This window comes from Orcinus orca, chromosome 15 (assembly GCF_937001465.1).
Source record: "Orcinus orca chromosome 15, mOrcOrc1.1, whole genome shotgun sequence".
In the NCBI taxonomy this organism is placed as follows: domain Eukaryota; kingdom Metazoa; phylum Chordata; class Mammalia; order Artiodactyla; family Delphinidae; genus Orcinus; species Orcinus orca.
The window spans coordinates 39,603,292-39,620,081 of NC_064573.1; the positions used below are offsets into that span (position 1 = coordinate 39,603,292).

A 16,790-nucleotide genomic window follows, 5' to 3' on the forward strand; every position below is an offset into this window, starting at 1 on the left:
GCCCAGTGGGCCTGGCTCACGTCCACTCACAGCCTGGATCCTAGAGGCCTAGAGCAGGTGACCCCGCTTGGGAAACAGGACCACAGGCTGCCACGGCCCAGATGCCCACTCCCCGAGGCACCCCGGAACAGATGCTGCAAAGGAACCCAGGTCCTGAAGAGGCCATTTGGGGACAGAGGACAAGAACTGGTTCTCCCCCACTACACATGCCCTGCTGCTGTGTAACGTGGGACAAGGACATTTAACATGGATAGCTCATGTTCTCCAGCAGCCAGGAAGCTCTGGGACCAGGAGCCAGCAACTAATTTATCACTAAAAAAATCAAATGACTTTTCTTTGCAGACTCGAGTTAGTGAGAGAAAAAAATTAGAAGGTAACAATTTATCAGGTTATCTTATTCCTCATGCCATCCCTCACCCATCCTTTCAAACATCTAGTTTTTGTGGTCATCTTCACCATTAATCACAGTCATTGCTTTTAATGAATGGATTTGTTGATCCATTCGTTCTTTCATCCATTCATTAAAACCAGGCACCCACCACCTGCCTGTGATAAGGACTTAGGATAAAAACAAGCGAACCATCAAAAAATAAAAATAAAAAAGTCAGAAAGCATCCCTGCCCTGGATGAGTCCACAGCTGGAAAGAGGAGAAGGTATGATCCTCAGAAACACGCTCGCCTCGGTCACAAGCAGACACATCCTAAATCATGGCCATTCTGCTTCTTAATCTAAAAGTTACTTATTTAACAGCAGCTCGGTGTGATGGGGATGAACTGGTCCAATGGCCACTATCCCCTACCCCCAACTTCCCATCAAAGGGAGGTGGTGGGTGGAAAGGATTGAACCAGAACTGGTGCCACTCTGCCTGGGCAACAGAGAGCCACTGTTAACGGTTGGTTGCGTAGTTTGTGAGAGTGTATATATATATATATATATATGTGTGTGTGTGTGATGTATGTGTACGTGTGTAAGATGGAATATGTGCATGTTCTGTGTAACTGTGTACATGTGTGCATAAGTGTGCATGAACCTGTAAGTATTATGTGTATAGAGGTGTATATGTATTTTGTGCATGTATGCGTGTGTGTGTGTAAGATACGATGCCAAACCTTGGGATGAGGGGGGTCATGGAGCGTTAAATGCTTCTCAGTGCACAGAAATGCAACCTGGGGCGGGGCTGCAGGGTCGGGTGAGGGTTAGGAAGGGCTGGGGTTGGCCAAGACTGGAGCTGCCAATAGGAGCCACTTTTTCCCTCCCCCTGTGGGGTCAGCCCAGTGGCCTCTGAGAGCACGATTACTTCTCTCTGTGCAGCTCGTGTCTCTGCTGCTCCGAGGCCCGGCTTGCAGCTCTCCTGGAGGCCTAGCCGAGCCGAGCCTGAGTGCTCTGCATTCCAGAGGGCGCTGTTGGGAACCTGGGGTGGGCACCCTGGCTGAGGGGGGCTGCCTGTTCCAGAGGCGACAGAGGCGCTCCTGTGCGTGGGGTCACGAACCCAGGGCAGGAAGGGGTCAGAGGGCAGGGCAGGCCTCGAAAGGCGGCCTCCTGATGCGGCTGCTGGAACCTCCAACTTCCCTCTTCCTTCACTGGGACAGCGAAGTAAATAACACTCACACAAAAACACGTGCCATAATGCGATGGGGGGAAGGGGCTCTCCAAAATTCAGGGCTGTGAAACGCAGGGTGAAGTTAAGAGAAAATAACCAGGGAATCGGGGTGGCCTGTGAAGCCACCTGACATGGGCTGACCTGGCTCAGGTCTGCAGGTGCAGTCCTGGGCTGGGGAGGGGCCAGGCAGGGGCTGGGGCTGGGGACAGGGTGGCCCGGGAGGGGCAGAGGGCTCAGCTCTGCACAGCGGCTCCTGTGGCATTGCCATGATGACAGTTGGGGGGTGATGGGGGGTGCCTGGAGCCACCCCAATGCCTCTGTGTAGGAGAGACAGCAAGATCCTACTTCCTGTTTGCTCCCTGAACTATAAAGTCACCCTGTGAGCAGTGAGAAAGAGGAACACTCATCTCTCCAGACACCATTTTCCCTCCATGAGACTCAACAGACGGGGCACTGTGCCTCTGAGAGGCCTATCACATGCTGGCAGGGAGCGAGTCACCGGGTATTGTGGGGCAATCCTAGGCTCATAACTTGGTCACCTTGGCAGGTGAGGTAACCCGTGGGAAGGCCCGCGTGAGTGATTAGTGGCGTCTCCTGCATGTCCCCTTCCAAGTGAGGGGCTGTCTGCTGGCCTTGACAGCCTGCGGGGACACCATGGAACCGGGGAGCCCAAAGCATAGCAGGTCTGGGGGCAGGTGAGGGAGAAAGACCAGCAGCCCCATCACAGGACTGAGCTGAGGATGGATGGGACCCTGCACGTGACACGCTGGGCGCAGGGCCTGGCATGCGGGAGGTCCTCAGGACACAGAACACCTGGGGACTTGCAGGTTAGGTTCTCAGGCTGAACCCCCACCTTCCCTAAATTTCACCAACTGGCTGAGCAGAGGGGAATGGAGTTGCTTATACTGGTGGCATAAAACCACAACCTGACTTCTCCCTACACGGAGAAGCAGGGAAGAGTTTAAGATTGCCATGATTCCAAATCCCAGGGGTGATTTAAAACACGTTTCGAAACAACTTTTATGGTATTTACTCATTTCCCAGTAATTCTGCAATCAAAGCCATTAATCAGTCCCAACACAGGATTTGCAGTAATAGAACACTGAGTTTTATGGTCATTACAGGACGGTTGCATTAAAGAAATGCTGTATTTGAGATGCAACTGCCTTGAGTGAAATCAAAGGGTTTCTCACCCAGGCTCCCATTTGAGTCAGTCGCTCTCCTCTGTTATGAGATGTCTAGGTGTCTGCACCCAAATGTGGTTTGACATTGTCAACGTGCCACTACCTCTGAATGAGGATTTCAAACACTTTTTGAAATCTATCAGCAGGAAATCAATGGCACAGAGTTAGGAAAACTCATGAAGGATTCAATAAAGGAAGAATTTAAAGAGGTGCGGTTGGGTGTCAGGAAACCAGAAGGGAGAGTGCAGCTCCGGGGGTTGCTACAGAAGGAGAAAGCTTCACAGAGAAGTCTTCCTTGAGAGGACCTGGGTCCTCCAGTTGAGAGCTGTGACCTTGCCCTGAGGGAGCTGGGGGAATAAATACCCTACGTCCCTCTCCGCCACCCATCTCCTGCTCTGGTTCCCAGTTGGCTAAACCCACCTGGGCAGCAGAGGGCTAGAGAGCCCTTGATCTGCCCTTGATCTGGGTCAGCCGCCCAGGGAAGAAACCAGGAGGAAGGAGAGCAGAAGAGGGGCCTGGAAGATCATCTGTCAGAGGAAGGTGTGTTTTTCAATTTTAGATACACATATTTGGGATGTAACATATAAAGGGGTTAACACGTAAAGAAAAACTAAAAAATAACCTGAGTGGCTGGTAAGCTGAAGAGTTGCAAAAATGCAACATGGAACTTTAAAGGCTAAAGTGTTATTTTAACTCAAACTAAACTTCAATCTAATGGGAACAAAAATATAATCACATAAAATTCGCATGAACATAATGTCAGTTAATCAACACTGTGATCTGGTACCCACTGGGCCTGGGTGTGTGTGCGAGCTAAGTGGCTCTGACACTCAGGATCCAGGGGTCCAAGGCACCTGCTGTGTGTTACTCAGTCTTAGGCTGACAGCTGGTCTCCAGGGATTAGGTAGGAAGGGAATAACTACGCAGACACGTTGCTGTGCTGGATTTCTCTGAGGCAAGAAGTGAAGATGTGGTGCCTATCACAACACCCTCACTAGGGCTGGGCTCTGTGGCTAGGAAAGTTTCTGAGAGTCACTGTCATTCTTGACTCCTGATTGCCAAGACCTGCTGTGACCTAATGTCCAGCCAGCCCAAGTTATGACAACAATAAAAGAATGAGGAAGGGAACAAAGGCAAGAAAAGGGAAGAGTAAACAAATAGCCAGGAGCCCTGGGCCAAGGCAGAGCCACAAGCAGATACAAAGAGACACTTGAGACTATAGCCAGGGAGAAACAAGGGTCAGAAGAATGGGGAACTGGAAAACAGTGAGACAAGACAGCACTTAGAGACTTCCTGGTTTTGGTAGTAGACGTGTTTATTTTAACAGTTGCTAATAGCTTGGGTTTGGGCCTTCAGAATCAATGCTCACTGCCCTTGGAAATACTGACAAACTCTCCAATGATGGAAATGACTATCAACCTATTTATTTTTGAAATGAAGGCATATTTTATCAATGAGTTTGATTAACGAGTTCTACAGATTTTAAAAAATAGAATGTGATGAAGCAGATAAAAAGGCGGGTTTTTAGAAATTTACACTTGACTAATTAATTCTGCTTGGGGGTGGGAGTGGATAGTATTCACTTGAGGATATGTTTGAATTAGACCCCAGTGGATTTCCAGGCCAAGTGCACAACGCGAGGCCTGGGGCACCGAACAGCACATGGATGTGGGGCTCAGGGAGTGAGTGGCAAGGCCAAGTTCAGAGGAGGCAGGACAGGGCCAGGGCTGGAAAGACAGGCCTCTTAAAATATGAGCATGAGACTTGCTCTTTCCACCTCATGGGAGAGTGTAATGAAATGTAGGCAGAAACGCTTCCGATATTGAGACTAACTTGTCATCCATGCTTCTAGGGTTTTCATGAAGAGAAAAAACTCAGGCCCGCCATTTTGCCAATAGGAAAACCGAGTAATGTTTAGGAGATATGCAGAACTGACGTAGAACATATGCAGTCATTTATGAGACAAAGTTGTATATGAAAAGATGTTCTGCCTCGTATTTGTTTCCTAGCAGAACCACTGCTGGATGAGCAGACATCGTGAAGTTAGAAATTCATATACCATATGCTAGGATGACTAGCCCTAAATCAGTCAACCTTCCATCAGATGTTTGAGGCAATAGAAGACACGTAACTTATAATCTAGTTAGAGAGAAACATATAGAAGAATCAACAAGAAAATAACACAAGGCAGAATTTCACAAAGAGCTTAACTGGGTAGTTCTGGCTGTCAGGGTGACAGGAATTCAAAGACAGGCCCGGGTGGGGTGTTGGCAGATTCTCAGGGAAGTCAAAAGAGATGCCAGCTAAGCCCGGAAGGATGGAAAGAATCTGAACAGTGCAAAAGAGGTCAGGGTCTGGAAGAGTTAGTACTAATTCTCAGAAGCCATTGGTTTCTGAAATGTTTGGGTCGAATGAGAAAGAAGCTCTTGGTGACTTCAGCCCCATAAAGTACCACTAGAGCATCATTCAGATGCCAGCTTCATTCCTCCTGGGAGTTGTCAGGGTTGATAAACAATAATGATGCCGTCTGTTGCTGGTGAGGATGCTGATGCCAACAATAGCCATTGGGATTTCCTGATATTGACATTTTCTGGATTATGTTTTTTTTTAAATCACAACCAAAAAGTATCAAAACAGCCACAGATAACTCAACAAAACATTTATGGAATAAATAATACACAAAGTCTTCTAGAAAATTGAAGAGAAGGGAATACCTCTAAACCCAATCTATGAGGCCAGTGTTACCCTAATACCAAAACCAAACAAAGAAATGACAAGAAAATAAACTATAGACAAATTATGAACACAGAGGCAAAAATTCTTAACAAAATTTTAGCAAATCAAATCCAACGATATACTAAAAGGATAACACATCCTAACCAAGTGGGATTTAACCCAGGAATTCAAGATTGGTTTAACGTTCAACAAGTACTCAATCTAATTCCTCATATCGACAGCTTAAAAAGAAAAACTATATGATGACCTCAGTAGATGCAGAGCAAGCATTTAACAAAATCCTACTTCTGTTCCTGATTAAAAACTCTCAGCGAACTAGGAATGGAAGACCACTTCCTCAACTGATAAATGGCAGCTATGAAAACCCCACAGCTAACATCAAACCTAATGATCAAAGATGAACACTTTCCCCCTGTGATCAGAAAAAAGACAAGGGCGTTTGTTCTCATTCCTTCTGTTCAACATTGCACTGGAGATTCTGGCCAGCGCGATAAGCAAGAAAGAAGGATCAAAGCTTTGAGTGGCTCAGACCTGACACTGGAAGAGGGACCGGGTCCTCCAGGAATGCCTCTGACGTCCTCCAGCACCCGACCAGACATCTGATAAGTTGTTGACTCAAACCAGCTTGGCCACTGTGTAGCTGTGAGACCTTAAAACATCCCCTCCCTCCCCTCCCTCTGCCTTTGGATATTATTTCATTTTATTTTTAATTCTCTTAGAGCTTCAGGTTCCTAAGTGATGGGGTGGGCATAACAGCCACCCACTGCAGATTTGTTGTGAAGACTAAATGGAATAAGCATATGCATAAACTGCAAAGGGCCACTCCAGCATCTGGTTTTGCTACATTCATGCTGAGTAGCAACGGGAACTATGTGATCTGCTAAGAATGCAGGCTGGTAGGTGTGAGGGTTTGGGACTTGAGGAGCAAAGTGTAGAGTAGGAAGGGCTGGGGCTAGAGGTGTGGGCCCAGACAGGAGCGGGCTCTGGGGCAGCCAGCTGGAGCTATGCCTCTTCTTCTCCTGGGAGGTGGGGGTGGGGTGGGGCATGGCGGCCAGTGGGAGGAAGGGATGGGGACTCCGGAGCCGTGGATCAGATCTGTTAGCAGGTCTCCTCCTTACTCCTCGGCTCCCTTTGCTGACCTTTAGAAGCTCCCTCCACCCCTAGAGACTCCTCCTAATTCAGAGGAAAGTGATCTGATGAAAATAACCCACAGTAGGACACCAAGGGTGATGATTCAACATTTGACCTCTTCTGGGAGCATCTGCTTTTTAAAAGAGCCCCAGGACGAAGGCAGTGCCTAAAGTGACTCACCAGGAGCGTGGGGAGGGCGAGGGCTGGGCTCCTGCCCATGAGATATTTTAGGTCGCATTCTTCTGCACCGAGTCCCCTCCTCTCAGACTGAGTTGACTGCCTGCCCTGTAGCAGGAGCCAGGGGAGACCTCAGGAGAGGATGAGGCAATTTAGCCAGAGGAAGCAGCATGAAGGGCAAAGGTCAGGATGCGGAGAGGAAGATGTGTCTGTTTCACCGTCCATAACTGGTTGGGTGAGGGGGACTCAGTGATACAAAGGCCAGCCGGGCTGCCCAGCCACAGGGGAATGGCCAGGAGGGCCGGGGGCTAAGGAGGGTGACACTGGCGTGTTTATGGTATGTGTGCTTTTGTCAGTGCGCAGCTGCGCATCTGGGCAGGTGGGAGGAAGCAGATTTCCATCGCTCTTAGAATGAGCTCCCGATCAGGTCTTTGTGTGAAGGAGACAAACCTTTAATCGAGGAATCATGAACCATTGTGCTCCAGATCTGGGAACAAACACTTGCCCTGTTAGACAGCTGCTTCCAACAGTGGGGAGCTGCAGGGCCTTGATCTGTCCACCACTCGGCTCGGCCAGTCCTCCTGCATACCTTGCGTGGTTTTGAGAAGCTGTGTCACTTCTGAACATGTGACAGTTGTGGCGTGGATCTAAGGTGTGGATCCTGGGAGCTTTAACTGTAGAAAACAAGGAGGAATAAAAGAGTGTTTTAATCCTCTTTGGCTGTGATCTTTTTTAAAAACTCCAGGAAGGCTGACAACTGATAATTGCTTCAGCTCTTGTTATCATCAGTAACCATAGTTCTAGTGGTCCAATATCCAAACCCCTTCCTGAGCTTGGGGGCCCCTACCCTCTACAGAAACTGAAAATGCCAGGTCCTCATTCTCCAAGTCTCTCGTGCAGCTCAGGCCTGAGTACAGCCACAGGCTCCATCCACCCAAAGACAGAGCTCAGACTTTGATGCAGTGGAGCGTCAAAGGCAGGAGGCTGACCGAGGTGACAGCAGCCACCTGCCTTGCGTGGGCATAGAGGAGGTTGGTGTGTGTTGCCAACCAGTGAGGTGACTCACCCACAGTGGCCCCAGCATTGCCTCGTCCTTGGCTCATTTTGGACTCGGACCGTTTGTTCTGGTAGCTCAGCCGTGCTGCCTGGAACAAAATAACACCACTCTGGGCCCAAGAACGCTTCTTGCAAATGTCTCTTGCTCATTTGCCACCCGCCCTTCCTAAACCCTTCAGCGGTCAGCGTCCTTGCTCCAGTTTAACCTGTGCACGTGAAGCCGGGCATCGATGGCCCACGTGTATACATCTGTTGTTTAGCGTCCAGCCAGAGCTGGTCCTGGGCCTGGCACAGGGAGACACCAGAAAGTACATGACGAATGAAGCACTTCTTATGAGAATCACAAAATGAGCCAACAGTGTTAAAGGTGAAAGTGGTCTTAGAGGTCAGCTCTGCTTCAGAAATGAGGACTTCATGGTCCAGAACGATTTCACGCTCCACCTGAGGTTTCCCTTTAGCATGATTTCTGCCACACTCCACTGCTTCCTACTAGGGGCATTTATTTGGCAAACACAGTAATTCATTATAAAGTTCAATGAAAAGTTCCTTGATCATTTGGAGTAATTGGAACTCTTATTTGCTGCTGGTGGGAAGGTAAATTGGTACAATCACATGCCACAACTATTGGCAGGATTTATTAAGCCATAGCCTATGATCCAGCAATTCCATTCTTGGGATTAACGAAAGAAATGTGTACATGAGTGCATCAAAAGTTATGTACAATGTTCATAGCAGTGTAATCCAACAGAACCCCCAAATCCTGGAAACCACTTAAATGTCCAGCAGAGGAATGGATACATTGTAGCGTGTTCTCACACTGGAAAACTATACAGCAATGAAAATGAAGCATGGCTACATGACTCAAAGATGAATCTTTGGGTAGTGGGGAGTAGAGAGGATTGGCAATGGGCATAGAACAGGTGGCTTTAGAGGCACTGATGATGTTCTATTTCTTGAAGGATTACCAGGTGTTTACTCTGTAAAAATTCATCTCACTGTACACTTAAGATTTGTGTACTTTTTTATGTGAGTTATGCTTTAATAAAAATGTTTATTTTCTAAAAATCTCTGAAAACCCAGGTAAACAAGATTGGTTAACCCATTTTAGAGATGAAGCCAAAAGAATTTATAAGATTAAAAAAAAGAAAAAAGGTGTTTGATTCACCAAACTAAATCAAAGTCCATACACTGAAGCACATGGCCCTGGTCCCTGAATGCTCACGCAAGGCCTCACTCACGGGCATCTGTGATGATTTTAGACATACTTCTAACACCTTTGGGGATCTGTCACTTTAGTCCACGGCATATTGAAAACAGAAAATCCGCTAAGTGTATGGCTGTGCTAGGAGAGAAGTCTAAAGCCAACACTTTAATGGCAGAAATGAACATCAGAAGGCAAGAACTCCAAGTGCATATTGGTCAGGGCCATTTAGGACAGGGCAAATGCCTTATACACCAGCTACAATTCATGAGAAGTTCCTTGTCTTAGAGAAGAGTACAAATGTTCAGATGTTCAATTCATACTGACGATTCCCAATCCTTACAAAAAGTTCAGATCCTTAGTGTAGTAGGTGGAGAACCAAATAGATCATTTCAGAAATTGCTCCACAACAGGATCAGAGAATTGCAGAGGTGAACACGGGCTAAGGCAAGAGGCCAGGAGCCATTCTGCACTCAGGTCCAGGGATGGGCTCAGAGCAGCCATGGCAGAGCTGGGGGGTGTGGGGTGAGGGCGTCCAGGAGCCCTGAGAGAAGCGAGATGGAGGCCAGGGCAGCTGGACTTGGTCAGGATCCATTCAACATTCAAGGGTGCCCCAGTAAGAGTTAAAAACAAAAGATAACGAGACCGGTCATAGGGCATCATAGGTAGTTTGAGATTTTATAGAATGTATAGTTTTCTAAAAAATTGTGAGCGCCATCACACATTCCATTTCTTGCTCTTCTAAACGATGGCAGGTGGAGGCCTCATCAGCTGGCCAGGCTTCCTTGGACAAGGCTGGGGTGGAGGCTTCTGTGCCCTACAGGCCTCTGGGCCTCCCCAGTGTTCCACCGATGAGGAAGGTGGCCGATGCTATTCCTTTGCCTGGAATGGGTTTCCCTCCCTCCGCCGCCCATGCGCTTTTCTGGCCCTGCCCCTGTCCCCAGGGCTAGGCACACTCTGGGACCTGGGCTGGCTGGCTCACCTGCCTTGGGGCAGGAGCAGCAATGACTCGTGAAGACGTGGAACAAAAGGCACCTGAGAGGAGGCCTCAGCTCCCCAGTCTTTTGAGGATTTCTTTGCAAGCTTAGAAAATGAACATCCCCGAGTCTCCATATCATCACTGTTTTATTCCACAACCAACTGTCCCCAAAGCTTTTGGACTGTCTCCACTACTATCTCAAAGTACAAGTACAGCTGACGGAAAAGAAAATGTCATGTGTGAATGAAAGCAAACAAAACTCAACAACGTGGCAGAAATAGGAACAATGACACGAGGGGAAGAATTGAAGCAGGCTGCCAGTTTAAGAAGGGAGGTGTTGTCACAGCCTGGGGATTAGCAAATTTGAGGTTTGCAGAGAGCAAAATAGGGAGGCAACCTCAGAGATGGCAGAATTATAGTAATTACAATTGTTTTCTTTCTCTATAATATGCACAAAGAGTAAATGCTAAAATAATAATTCATTTTAAGTAATGGGTGGGGCCTCGAGAGACAAGAGGAGGACCAGTGCTCAGAGGGGGTTTACAGGGGCAACAAGGATGAGGAAAACACCATCCCGGGAGCGTGATCCTGGCTCTCAGAATTAAAGGGAAGTACTCCACTATTCGGGGAGAACTTTGTCAGCGTTTGGGGGCCACATTTGTAATGTTAAATTAGTGTTTATAGAATAGGCATGGCTTTACGGAGTAATTCCAGTAAGCATGGGGGCCCTTAAAACTATTTTCTCTCATTCAGACTCTGCAAAGCAATATTAACAGTTGAGGTCAAAATTCAGAGAGGAGATTGCGTGAGCCTGGAGCTGCCAGGTGTGACTGTGCGGGAGGTGCAATGCCTGACTCAGTGCCCGACTCGAGGGGTCGCCATCACATTGTCGTCGATGTAAAGGTGCATCTGGAGTTGAGCTGTGCACAGCCTGCCCACGGATACCTGGCAGCCACAGCAGGCCCGTGGCGCGGCCAGTTTCTTCTGAAAGTTTCCTTATCTGTCCTTTCTCATGATACTATTGAACGTAGCCTTTTCCAAACTTTCCTATGACCCTTCTCCAAGCCTCCGGCCCCCACCCGCCACCGAGCAGAAGATGTCACCTCCCCCTTCCCGGAGAAACCCTGGCTAAAGGATGGAAATCATGTTAACTTCCTGCCACCTCATCTGAATATGGCTCTCCACCTGGACCCACCTCTGCCTGTCGTTCCCCCCACCCTCCTAGCTTCAGGGGCAGCAGCCGCCTGCCCCTCACTCATGTTCCTCATAGAGGCCTTCTCAGGACTCAGACCGCAGTAGCAGGCGAGTCCCTGGCCTGCACAAGAGGGCCCTCTCCTGGCCATGCCCTTCTGCTCCCAGTGGAGGGAGGGACACACGTCCACCCTGGTTCTCGCCACCCCCCCTTCCTGAACGTGCTCTGGATACCAGGGACCCCAGGACCTCCTGCCCAAATGGCCCCAGATGGCCTCTGTGGGCCTCGTCCCTGGGCTCCACGTGTACACCCCCAGGCCCAGGCGTGGTAAAGAGGAGGCTGTTTGTGAGGGTCGGGGAGAGGTGGGCAGGTTTCCAAACATGTGCACACGTGTAGCCTCATGATGCCCAGTGCAGCAAGGGGTGTAAGGGAGGGGGCCCGGCGCTGGCATGGCTGTCCCTATGCCACCACGTCTGCAGCAGAACTCCACGGAATCTGAGAATTCTAGATTGAGCTCTGGTCCTCTGAGTTGTGAAGGTATGTTTGCTGAGGTAGAAGGTATTTTATCTTACAGTTCATTAGCTTGCTTTGTGCATGTAAATAGCAAGACACGTGCTAAGTAGGCCTCCATTTGTACTCTTGCCCTGGACGCTGCAAATGTTAGCGTCAGGCCTATTTTCAATTTCTCTCTCTTTCCTGCCTTTAAATATTTCCATGCATCTGTCAGGTGAAAAATTAGCAAACAACTATGTGAACCAGGGCCCCTGCCCACCCCTCTCTGGCCTGAGCTCTCTCCTAGACAAGGATCGTTTAAACAGTAAGGCCCTCCGCAATCATCACTAGGGACTGCAAGTCTCAGGAAAACAGTGATGGACCAGAAACTGCCTCTGCCCAAGTGAGCTTGTAATCCGCGTGACATAATGTGTCCTGTGATGGAGGAAACAGGCCCCTGGGAGCGCCTCCTTGAGGGACATCGCACTTGGTTTAAAGGTGGGAACGGAGATCAGAGAAGGTCCCTGAGAGGTGATGTCCGAAGAACAAATCCAGACAAGACTGTGATCATCTCTGAGGGGCTCTGTCAGCTCCTGGTTGTAGTGGGGCTAATTCGGCCTGCACATCCCTATGAACAGGCACTGCACGCTCTGCTCCTGCTCCTCTCGTGGCGGCTGTGGGTTGGGGATTTTGAGGGTCTCGACTGCAGCTTCAAGGTTACTTCGCATCATCAAGGAGTCCCATACCAACTGGAGCAGCCATCGTTCATACAGTGAGCAACGCCCATTGCACTTCACACAAGTTACCAAGAGAAGGCGGCAGCGTGTCTTCCATCCAATGATGGAAGATGATCCCAATACCCACTACTTTTCCTGAAATTGGTGAGACAGTTGAGTAGATGCTTTACATCTCAGGTGAGATGGGGTAGCTTAACAAGCACATTAGAACAACATGGGGGTTGGGGGCCCACCCACGTAAAACTGAAAATCTGCGTATAACTTTACAGCCAGCCCTCCAGATGCACGGTTCCACATTCGTTGATTCAACCAGCCGAGGACTGTATAGTACTGTAGTATGTATTTATTGAAAAAACTCCTTGTGTAAGTGGACCCACGCTGTTAATTTATCTCCAGCAATAGATATGGAAGCATGTGAGCTACACCTGAGGCAGCGCGTGTGGAGTCCCTGCCTGTGTCACGGTGTGCAGTGACGGTACCACCAAGGTGGACGTGGAACATGTCTCTCCCCAGCCCAAAGCTTCTCCTCCTTGAGTGGATGTGCTCCCGCATTTCTCTCACCCTCTTCATTGCTAATCATCTGTCACTGCTCTGCCACTCAATCCTTGATGACTCCGGCAACTGCCCACAGGGAGTTTCTGTCCAGTGGAAAAGAAAAATCTATTGTCTCTCTTCCCCTGCTAGACAGGGGCTTCCTGAGAGCAGGGACTATTCTGTTTTGTTTGTCCTTGTCTCTATCCTCGGGGCTGGGCATACTACAACTGCTTAATTGACAGCAGATGACTAAGAGTGATGGGAGCACGGAACAGGAGTTTTAACCAAACCAGAGGGATGGGGAAGGCTAAAATAATAGCATGTCAGCCAAGACAGGAAAAGTGGGTGGAAATAAATGAGACCCCAGGAGGGTGGTTTGGGGAGAAAAGCAGCTTCCAGGCAGAAGCAGTAGCAACATGGGTAAAGGCCCTGAGGGAGGAGGGAACACAGCTGGTTGGTGGAACTGACAAAAGTGAAAACTGGACTGGAGTCCAGAGAGCTGGGTGAGAGGCAAGGCTGGAGAGGTGGGCAGCTCTCTGAAGGCCTGTAAATCCATGTTGTGGACATTGGACTTCATTCTAGGGAACATGGGAAGCCACTGAAGGGTTTCTAGTAGAGGGCACGATCTAAACATTGCACATCTGTATTGTTGAAGAGGTCATATGGAATTGTATGTGGGAACTGGGTTGAAGGGACCAGAGGTGAACCAGAAAGATAAAAAGGCAACGTAGGAGTCCTCAAGGGAGATGATGGTGGCTGGAGTGGGGTTATAGTGCAGAGGTGACCGAAGGGGAGGAGTCAAGGATGACACCCAGGTTTCTAGTTTGAACAACTGGTGAATAATGGTGGCATTTGCTGAGATAGGAAGTGCTGAAGGAGGAGTGTGTTTGGAGGAGCAAGGAGGAGGATGAATTCTGCCTCTGCCAAGCTGAGTGTGAGATGCTGAGTGTGATAAGCACCTGAATTTATATCTAGGCAGGGAATTTTATATCTGGCTCTGCATCTTTGGAGAAAGATCCAGATAAGGGATGCAAATCTGAAAGTGATCTGCATTTATATATATATATTTTAAATTTTTGGCTGCCTCGGGTCTTCGTTGCTGTGCACGGGCTTTCACTAGTTGTGGCGAGCGGGGGCTACTCTTCGCTGCGGTGCGCGGGCTTCTCATTGCGGTGGCTTCTCTTGTTGCACAGCGTGGGCTCTTGGCACGCGGGCTTCAGAAATTGCAGCAGGTGGGCTCAGTAGTTGCGGCACGCAGGCCCTAGAGCGCACGGGCTCAGTAGTTGTGGCTCGTGGGCTCCAGAGCACAGGCTCAGTAGTTGTGGTGTGTGGGCTTAGTTGCTCCACGGCATGTGGGATCTTCCTGGACCAGGGGTTGAACCTGTGTCCCCTGCATTGGCAGGTGTATTCTTAACCACTGCGCCACCAGGGAAGGCCCTGATCTGCATTTAGATGGTACCTGAGGCCCCATGAGTTGGTAAAATGTCTGGGGAAAGTATAAACTGAGGAGGGCAGAGGGCCTTTGACCAAGCAACAAGGAACCCTCGATATGTAAGGACTGAGAAGGAAGAGCTGGTTCCAAGCCTGGCTGATCATTAGAATCACCTGGGAAACTTAAAAAATGTATATCTGCTGGGCAGGATGTGTCTACATAACCTATATATATATTTTTAATTTTATTCATTATTTTTAAAAAATATTTATTTATTTGGTTGTGCTGGGTCTTCATTGCGGCATGCAAACTCTTAATTGCAGCATGCATGTGGGATCTAGTTCCCTGACCAGGCATTGAACCCAAGCCCCCTGCATTGGGAGCATGGAGTCTTAACCTCTGTGCCACCAGGGAAGTCCCACATAACCAATATTTTGAAAAAACTATAGTATGATTAGAAACCATTTGGTAGAAGAAAAAAACTGTCAAAGAAAGGATCAGTGGTTAGGAAAGAGGAAAATAAAAGAATGGTGATGTTCCAGATCCCAAGGGAAGGAGTTCGGGAAGAAAGGGATTAGGCAAAATCAGGACTGAAGTTTGCACTGGGAAGCCAGATGGTGAGACACCCACTTGTCAGATTCCTCCGTAGTAGCGGATTGGTGTTTGAACTCAGAAAAATTTACTAAGGGATTATGGAAAGGTGCCCAGCAGAACACCCTGTGTTCAATGCCCTCATACACGCATGCACAGGGTGGGTGCAGGGGAAGGGGAGGGAAAGGAAGGTGCATCAGGTGGCAGGGAGCTTTTCATTGGAAGTAGCATCTGAACTGCAGCATTCCTAGGAGAGGAAATAATGGGGAAAAAACTATGATGAGTTAAGAGAATGATGTACACTCTAGGCAAGAGTTAGTCCCTGGCTGCAGGGACTTAAGTGTTGGGAATGGAGCAAGAAAAGGGGGCAGAGCCCAGTTATTAAGGATCTTATATGCCAAGGTAAAAGAGCCCTGAAGAACGTAAGAAAGTAAGTGGCACGATTAGATTTGTGATTTAGTTAGCCCATTCTGGCAGCCAATGTGAAGAATGGCCTGGGGTCAGGGAGGATTAGGAAAAGATGGAGGCTCAAACTTCCATCAAGAGGCTGTGACACAATATTGTAAATCAACTATACTCCAATATAAAATAAAAATTAAAGTAAAAAAAAGAAATGAAACAAAACGAGGCTGCAAGAGGTGTCTTGCAAGGACCCAGATGAGGGGTGATGGATTCACCAGGATAGGAAGAGAAGTGAGTGGGGAGCTGACTGGAATGAGAAGAGAGTAGGCCCAAGAAGCCAGGATCAACACCTAGTTTCTGGCTAGGTGAGTAGTTGGTGGGAGATGTCAGTCTGAGATAAGGAATAAGGAAGACTAGATTTAGGGGAAGATAGGGGTGGAGACTGGAGTACAGGAGGGAACATTTCAACACTGGTAGCTTACTCCTTTCTCCAAAGGAGAAAAGATGTCAGTAACATCATTACTGGTTTCCTATTCTCTTTCTCTCACCTGTAAGTCATTCTGCAGCCTATTTCCTTCAAGTACCCAGATTCATAAATACTACTTTCCTGTATCAGAACACAGAAGCTTCACCCAATTAATGCAAGGGGTTTTCATTTTTTAATTACTTCATTAAACAACACTTATAATGTACCAACGACTTGCAAGGTACTCGTGAACCTGGAAAAGAAAAGTAAGCAAAACATAACTGGCCTTCCCCTTTTAGAGCTTACTTCTAGCAGAAACCAAATGAGAAAGGAACCAACCAATTATAAACCATGTAATTTATGTCATGAAGATTTGAAGAAGTACAGAGTATCATGTGGCAAATAACAAGAGGGAGGGGTGTTCCATTGAAGTTCATAAATAGGTTTTAGCAGATTTGTGAACTGCTGAAATCTGTACGTAAGATTTTGTCTGTGCCTGTATAATTTGGGGGGGGCAGAAAGGGGAGCTGAGATGCTCAAAGGGGTCCGTGACCCCTTCAAGGTTAAGAACCACTCTACCGTTCAAATCCATCTGGGCACCAGGGTACACAAACTTGTGCGCGACAAGGCCGCGACTAAGGGGAATGCTGGCAGTCTGGCGGTCTGTCTAGTCCACAGAGAATGGCCTTACCTTTACACTTAGAGACATCAAAAGCGATCAATCTTCTGACTTAACGTGAGAAGAGACAACGTGGTGATTAACTTTTTAAAAATCCAGTTGTTTTAAAAAGATCACGGGATGTTCTAATCCTCAATCCCTGGGGACGTCCAAGCACGTGCCCGGGTCCGAGCTCGTGAACAGCAGCACTCCGCCCGCCA

The 16,790-nt window shown here is 48.3% G+C and overlaps 1 protein-coding gene across 2 annotated transcripts in view; it reads right to left on the reverse strand.

The window, feature by feature from the left end:
* GALNT1 (polypeptide N-acetylgalactosaminyltransferase 1) overlaps positions 1 to 16,746 on the reverse strand; it is a 208,833-nt gene extending 192,087 nt beyond the window's left edge. The window contains exons 1-2 of one of the 2 annotated variants that reach the window (XM_049697984.1): positions 16,603 to 16,746; positions 7,419 to 7,503 (exon numbers count right to left, since the gene is read on the reverse strand). The gene's annotated coding sequence lies outside the window, so the exon portion shown is untranslated. Of the gene's footprint in view, positions 1 to 7,279; positions 7,504 to 16,602 lie in introns of both variants that reach the window. The other variant, XM_049697983.1, reaches the window with a different exon arrangement.
* Positions 16,747 to 16,790: the final 44 nt, after the last annotated feature.